Source organism: Mastigoproctus giganteus, chromosome 5 (assembly GCF_048544385.1).
Source record: "Mastigoproctus giganteus isolate SK-2022 chromosome 5, ASM4854438v1, whole genome shotgun sequence".
Lineage (NCBI taxonomy): Eukaryota > Metazoa > Arthropoda > Arachnida > Uropygi > Thelyphonidae > Mastigoproctus > Mastigoproctus giganteus.
In genome coordinates, this window is record NC_143579.1 from 238,228,424 (window position 1) to 238,235,714 (window position 7,291).

Consider the following 7,291-nt stretch of genomic DNA (forward strand, 5'->3'; position numbering starts at 1 on the left):
GCACCAATATTTAATGTCTCTAAATTGCATATGTTCCAAGGTCAGTTTTCAATTTGCGGGACAAAAATTGTTATAATCTTATTTTTTTATTTATTTTTTTTTTTGAGTTGTAGAAAATTGTTTGCCAGACATTTCTCTAAAACTCTTCTTGCAGATTGATTGCTGTTCGGGGATGATTATTATAGTTTATTCAACTGTTTTTCAATTGAATAAACTATAATAGTAATAATAAACCTGAAGTTGGGGGAGGAATTGCACCTACAACTGGCCATATGTAATCCCGCTTGGGGGGGGGGGGTCAATATAGCTAGTAAAGGTTTCAGTTCGAACACTGGAACTTTTACAAACAGGTGTCAAGTGATAGCCACCAGCAAGAAACATTAGTTCAGGTATTACAATTACAACATTATATTATAATTACAAATTAATCATGCGAGGCTTTCATAGGATGGGATTGCTACTTCTCCAAGCATATTCTGCAATCCAGCACAGGACTGTACCAGTAACTATAACTTCTTACAGTTTATATAGCAGCCTTCCACGAGGGACGGTATCAAAAGCTTTAGTAAAGTCTAGATGTGTAAGCCAAGTGATTAATGAAACGGTTGAAAAACGTTGCGAGATAGGACAAAATGTTCTCGTGTCTGCAATTCTGCCCAGACATGACAGGAGGGATTGCGTAATGAAAGCCCTGAAAGACATGATGAAAGATACGCCCCGAAAAGTCATCACTAATTTTCCGATAAGTTTGTAAGGAAATATAAAAATAAAAACACTCTTGAAGATGGGGATCAGTGTCCAGGAATTATGAAACTATGATTTTAAGGTTTGTTACACTGAAGAGTTCCTTAATCCAATATTAAAAAATATATAAATAACACAAAGAAACAATAGAATATTTTGAACAATTCAGGATTTTAAAAATTGTATTGCCCAATGTTTCTCAAATTGTGGTGTATGAATGGTCCCCTGAAGGTCCATAGAGGTATTTATGGGAGGAGGGTCCTGGAATGATGCCAAAAACTTCTTATAAATTTACTCTTTAAACTCAATAAATCTAGAATAACTCCAAATAAACTAAAATTTCAAAATTGTAGAAGCCATTTCACGTACTTTGAGTATCGTCAGGTTGTTCACCCCTTGGTAATAATGATACTTGATATATTTTAATATACTTTGTAAAAATGTAGGTTTAAAATTTCTTAAAGGCATGTTAGAATCGATGGATTTGTGTTACAATGTTAAGCAGCTGAAATATCTGGAACTGCTGAGGAAAACAATGTGTATAATACCTTGGTAGCTCAGAGGAATATCTTTTTTGTAAATTACTCGGATATATTTTTTATGAACGTTTTTAATAATTTTAAAATTAATTTTAGAGTTAAAAACTTCATGCTGAAATATTTTTATCGCTTTGAAACATTTTGAATCTACTATCGGGACCGGGGAGTTGAATTACTCCGTAGGCCAACGTTTTGGATCTCGAATTCTCACCCTTCCGCTAAACAAATGAGGAGGCCTTTCCAAGTTTGGTTGCAGTGTCCTTGTGGAGTGCGAGTAGATAAAGGAATCCCAGACATCAGAGAGGCAGGTAGACAGTCAGTCAGACACACAGATAGAAAAACTGTTTTCTCCTGCATACAATTTCCATTGTATGTAGATGTGTGTTTTCGTGACATGTATGCAAGTTCTGCTGTGTCATGCCAAGATTTTTTTTTTATTGAGCCGAAGTTTGAAACAAACGAATAAACCGTTTTGCTGAAAGCCAAACCCATTATTTCTCAGTGGAATTCAGTTTTAAAATGTTTCTCTGCGGTTACATTGATAATTAGAATTCAAAGAATTTTTGAATCCTGAACGAAAAGATGCATTCCAAATACTGTCTTGATTACGTCAAGCGTAACAGCTGTAGCTCCATAGCGATGATAATAATCTAGCGATTCATGCATCAAAGGATTTGCTTCCATTTTCAAAACTCCTCCGAAATTCTAACAAAATTCTTGGACTGCAGTTCCTTCACTTCCACTCTTGGACAGTGAAATGTTAAAAATAAATAATCTATGACATACGCGCTGTATAGGTGTGTGGTCTGTTAATTTTGGGAGTTCGAATGTCAGTAACGGATGTTCCCCCTTCCCCGTCCAGTAGATTTTTAATGAGAATACAGAAATGGATTCGGTTATGTTCACTGATAGTAATTATTGATTTATGAACAAAGTTTTCTCTTTCTTTTTCCTTTTTTAAGATAAAGTTTATTTTTTTCAAAAAGAATTCAAAACCTCATTTTTTAGAACTCTAGAAATTTGTCACGAGGTAATAAATTATAAAGTATTTTATCTACTGCTTCCTGTAAAAAGTTTTGATGTATCCACCCGCGCCACTTAGCTTTTCAAAGCAGCACCCATTCATGCTGAACGTGCCCTTATGTTTGACATTTCGTTTGTTTATTGCGATGCTATGTTAACTGGTTTTTCTAGACGTAAAGATTATTTTGCGGATAAAGAAACTGCATTCTTCACCGCGCATGTGCACATACATTTACACATACAAGAGTGGGCGCTGACCATAATGGTGAACCGAAGGAAGGACACCCTTTACAGATCTCCATCTAATCTAAATAGGTATCCATAGTTGCAACTTTGTTTTTACTTCCCTGCCATCTTCTAATTGTCCATTTAATTAATTTACGTATCTAATTCTTTTAATTAGTCATTATTAATCAAGCGATTATGGCCCCGGTGATAATTTTGCTTGATGCATCCTTTTCGTGGTACAGTATTTCTTAGCCAATTACCTAATGGGAATTCAGGAGCCTAGCAACGATGGAATTAAAAAAGAATAAAAAATAATATTCTCTGTCGGTCTCTTGGCCATTATATCATGGACATTGTGCAAATATCAGCAATTGCAAAGTTTTTGCTCCATTCAATTTTGCTAATGCATGCCACATGCTAACAACCATTGCTAAGTGTCCTGGTCAAAAATGAAATGGTTTATGATAATGATTTTATTCGCATTTAAAACTAGAAAACGTAGGGGGAAACACTAAATCAAAATTAGAGTACGGGAGACTGGTCTCTTTTGTAATAACAATTTGATGGTTAGTACATAAAATGATTTTGTATATACAAAAAATTATATTAAAAATTTAAGCCGAATAGCTGGACATTTCACATACTACAATGATGGAGATCTTTCCTGCCAATAAAGAATTTAAAATAAAGTTCTTGATAATCAAACCTGACCCATTCAAAATTTATTATCATAAAGAGTACTGCCTAAAAAAGTTAAAAATCGAAGCTTTTATTCATGATTTAAAAGTAGCCAATTGAAATATTGTATCCAGTGAAGTTCAAATGACTTTTGTCTGACTGAAAAACACCCATTAGTGCCCATCTATTGGCTGTTTGATACCCACCAAATGATCAAAAACCGGTCTAAGGCTTCGTGCCACATTAATAACACTAATATAGCAATTAAAATGAAGAAAAATGTTAAATATAGAGCCTCCGGAGATTTTTGACAGAACTGGGTCCCAACAGGACCCTTAAGCTACTATTGACAGCGAGAGAAAGTTATAGCCTAAAACTAAGTGATGGTTATTATGATTTGTTTTCTTCGATTGCCTTTGTAGGTCCAAGGTGATCAACTAGCATTTGTATTCATTAAATGGGCCACTTTATAATCTGTTTAACCTTGTGCCAGAATTATTATAATTATCCCAAGGTGCCATTTTGTAGTACAGATCAGTTATTTAATATACGTTTAAATATGGAATAAGTATATAAAAAGTTAAAAAAGGGGAGATATTGTTATTTGTCAGTTATTACTAGCAGTAATGATAATAATTTCCATTTTTCGCTTTTAATATTAGTAGTGGGTTCGTTAATTTACAAACGATACCGGTATGTACTAATGAATCTTTAAAGAATAATGGATGTGTACTGCTAATGGAACTCAATATGCTGTTGTAATAGGGTTTTAGGATCATCAGCAACTAAGGCCATATTGCTCCGTGTGTACTGTCTGTGAATTGTGTGTTCTATGGTCGATTTTCTGTTTTGCTGGATGAAAAACCCGAGTTTTCGAGAGTTAAAAAAATCTGAGAGTTTTGGCAGAGTTAATAGTTCTCACCTGAGACCGATTAACTCTGCCAAAAGCCCCCCCCCATGTCATCGAAGGGACTCGAACTCAGGTCTTTCCCACCTGGTGTTGGGAGGACGGTGATCCTCCCACTATGCTACCCACAAGGGCATATTACTAATTATAAGTCCGTCCTCTCTCCTTCTGTTGTTCTCTATGGTTAAAACAATTTAACTGATGCGAAACTAGCTGATTTATGCACATCATATGTCAGTGGTGCTATTTTTGAGTTCCTAGACGTTCGGATAATCGGTCATACTGTAAAAAAATAAATTTAAGTTGTCGCCATGTGATGTCCAAGTGTGGGAGTAGTGAGTCATACGTATATTTGCCGAGATTTGCCAACAGAAGTTACTATTGAAAGAGTTGGCGGGTTGTGAAAGATTTCGAAAGTGTCCACTTCCTATTTAAATATAGAAACCACTTTGATGTTAAGAGACGAGTGGGTGTCGAAAATATTAACAGCGTATTCAGGCTTATTTTCCCTTTCGCAAGAGAATCTATCAATCAAAAGGGAAGTAATTTACACCCTCTGATTTTGTATTGAGAACATCTTTTCAAAGTCTGTTCCATAAATTGCTCTCATCCATGATAAATTATTTGACCCTGCTTTTGCTTTGTTAAGTTAAATTTAACATTTTTTTTTTTGAAAAAAGACATTAAAATGGGACTCTTCATGCTTGGAAAAGTTCGGCGTCATCAGCCTTGACATTATTTCGTACCTTTGGTTGCTTAGCAACTCTTCTGAAGGATTTTGCCACAATAGGAAGCGTATTTCGTGTAGCAATAACTTATGTCATACGAAGCAAATTAATGATGTATTTACAGGTTTTTTCACAAACCTATAAAATATCATCCAGTAATTTAGTTTTTAACAGATAGTTAAACAGATAGTTAACATATTAGCGCTCAAAATTTTATTTGAACACTAACGATAAATTAATAAACCCATCTAACCACCGAAATAAAAATTGGAAATAATAAAATGTACATTCTTTTTAAAGATCACAGAGGGCTTTCATCTAATATCTTTTTATAATTTTGTAAATTTATATATCGTATAATTATTGTACTCAAAATTTCCACGCATCATACTTATTTAATTACGTGTGAGTGTCATATTGATAAGAAAGAGTATTAATCAAAATAAAATCTCAATTATAAAATATTATATTATAATAATACTTGTATTATATACACATGTGGCACAGCAATAATATTCTGAATTTTTCATCAATTTTTCCTTACGCATTGATACAACCCAAGTGTGATCCTATGTTTGTCCCACTCATTTCAGCTAGGGGTTGTAGAATTTCCTAACATATAAGCTTCACTGACCAAAACACAAGGACATAAAAAAGCACGCGTGCTTGATCTGAAGGAGGGGGAAGTAAAATCCCCTACCCCGAGTACAGACCGAATTCGAAGAATCCCGCTACCAGCGGAGACTACCATTTGGGAGACCCCATCATCCATCTAGCCTAGCAGACGTCTGTCGGGAACGACAACTCGATACTCAAGGCAAGTTTAAGAAATTCCAGGAGCTTGTGGAATTTAGAAACTCTCCTACCCCAATACCCGGGGTTATCTGTATTACTTTGGCGTGTAAATTTTTCCTCCCCATCTTCTTGCCTGGGAATTGACAAAATGGTTTTATCCGTACCGCAAGCTGATCGATTTCAGTTTTAAGGATAAATTTAGGCCAATGCTCACAGTGTAGGAGGAGAAAAGCAGAGGTGGGCATTTGGCAGCTAAAAAAGGAGGTAAATCTAAATAAAGCGTAAGGATAGAGACTGGAGAAGGCTTGGGACACACTTCTAGAGCTGAACAGGGATAAGAACAAAGGCCAGATGAGGTAAAGGGGTGAAAATAAAACAAAAGGATGACAGTTGAATGCATTACTCACCCACCTTTCAGGTATTCGTCTCCAGCTACTCAAGCAGAAACAGATAAGGGGTACAGTACACTCACGAGGCAGATAGCAACCCTTTCTCTAAACACTTGACAGCACCACAAGGTAAGACAGAGCCGGTGAACCTCTGGATAAACCAGCAGCCTCCGGTGGACGAAACTGCGCGTGCACACAAAGCGTCTGCGAGGATGTAGGAAACAGAGTAGTACGCAGTTAGAAGCCTGCACCTCACCGGCGGTGCATGAACGCGTCGATGTCGTCACCGGACCAGCGGAAATAAAGCGATGCGCGCGCATGCCAGACCTTCGTGCCATATAAGGGCAACAGTCCGAGGAAGACCTCGTTTCACGACGAGGGAAACAGGAAGGATTTCGTAGAGGAGTTGCAAAAACAGGGGAAGGAGGGACGAAGTGGGAGTTTGATGCGATTTGCTTCAGGTAGCGAAATGACGTTATGTGACGCATTAGAATCAGCAAAGCTCTTATGGAATCCAGAGTAGAAAAGTCAGAGTGCTATTCATAAGACAGTGACATATGGAAGGCAGTAGAAATGGGATGATTTTCTCCCCCGAAGATTCTAGAAAGATGCAATTTAAGAAAGACAGATGGCATTATAAAGATGAAAAATGCATTTCTCTGATATCAGAACAAACTTCTTACAAAGGCGAAAAAGAAATCACATGACATCTAAGGTGAACGGAAAAATCACATTTGCAAAAGAGAAAATGGGACCGGCCTGAAGGGAAAAGAAGGAAAGATAACTGGCTATGCTGGAAGAGGCCCATTGTTTATAAACAGAACAAAAGAAGGAGTGATTTTTCTTTCTCAAATAATTAACAGCTATAACAACAAAACTAATTTGGAAAAAATTGATTAAACTTTGGAAAAGAATTTCGCAAATTAACTTTATACAACTTACAGATTCTGTTTAATAAGAAGTGAATCCGAGATCAATTCCTTGGGCTTATTATTCAAAATAAAGATATGATAGAAAATATTAAAAGTGCTGGAAATATCATCCTATAGTTTGTATGCCCTTGAAACTATTCAACTACCTCCGTTCTGCACATACGAGATTCTGTCCAACATCCGCTCTGTAAAGGCTAAATGAAGACCATCCATTTAAAAGAGATCAATGGTGATTGAATGCCATTCGGCCAGGAAGCCTAGTACGACTCTATAACTGTTTGCATGCTACCTCTGCGTGCGACTGGAGCGTACCCTGGTGTTCTGTTCA

General features: G+C 36.4%; 1 protein-coding gene across 14 annotated transcripts in view; it reads right to left on the reverse strand.

The window, feature by feature from the left end:
- LOC150086311 (uncharacterized) overlaps nucleotides 1–6,994 on the reverse strand; it is a 452,317-nt gene extending 445,323 nt beyond the window's left edge. For 8 of the 14 annotated variants that reach the window (XM_090374480.1, XM_090374469.1, XM_090374479.1 and 5 more), the window contains exon 1: nucleotides 6,050–6,284. The gene's annotated coding sequence lies outside the window, so the exon portion shown is untranslated. Of the gene's footprint in view, nucleotides 1–6,049; nucleotides 6,286–6,973 lie in introns of those variants that run through there. The other 6 variants (XM_090374483.1, XM_090374482.1, XM_090374473.1 and 3 more) reach the window with 5 other exon arrangements.
- Nucleotides 6,995–7,291: the final 297 nt, after the last annotated feature.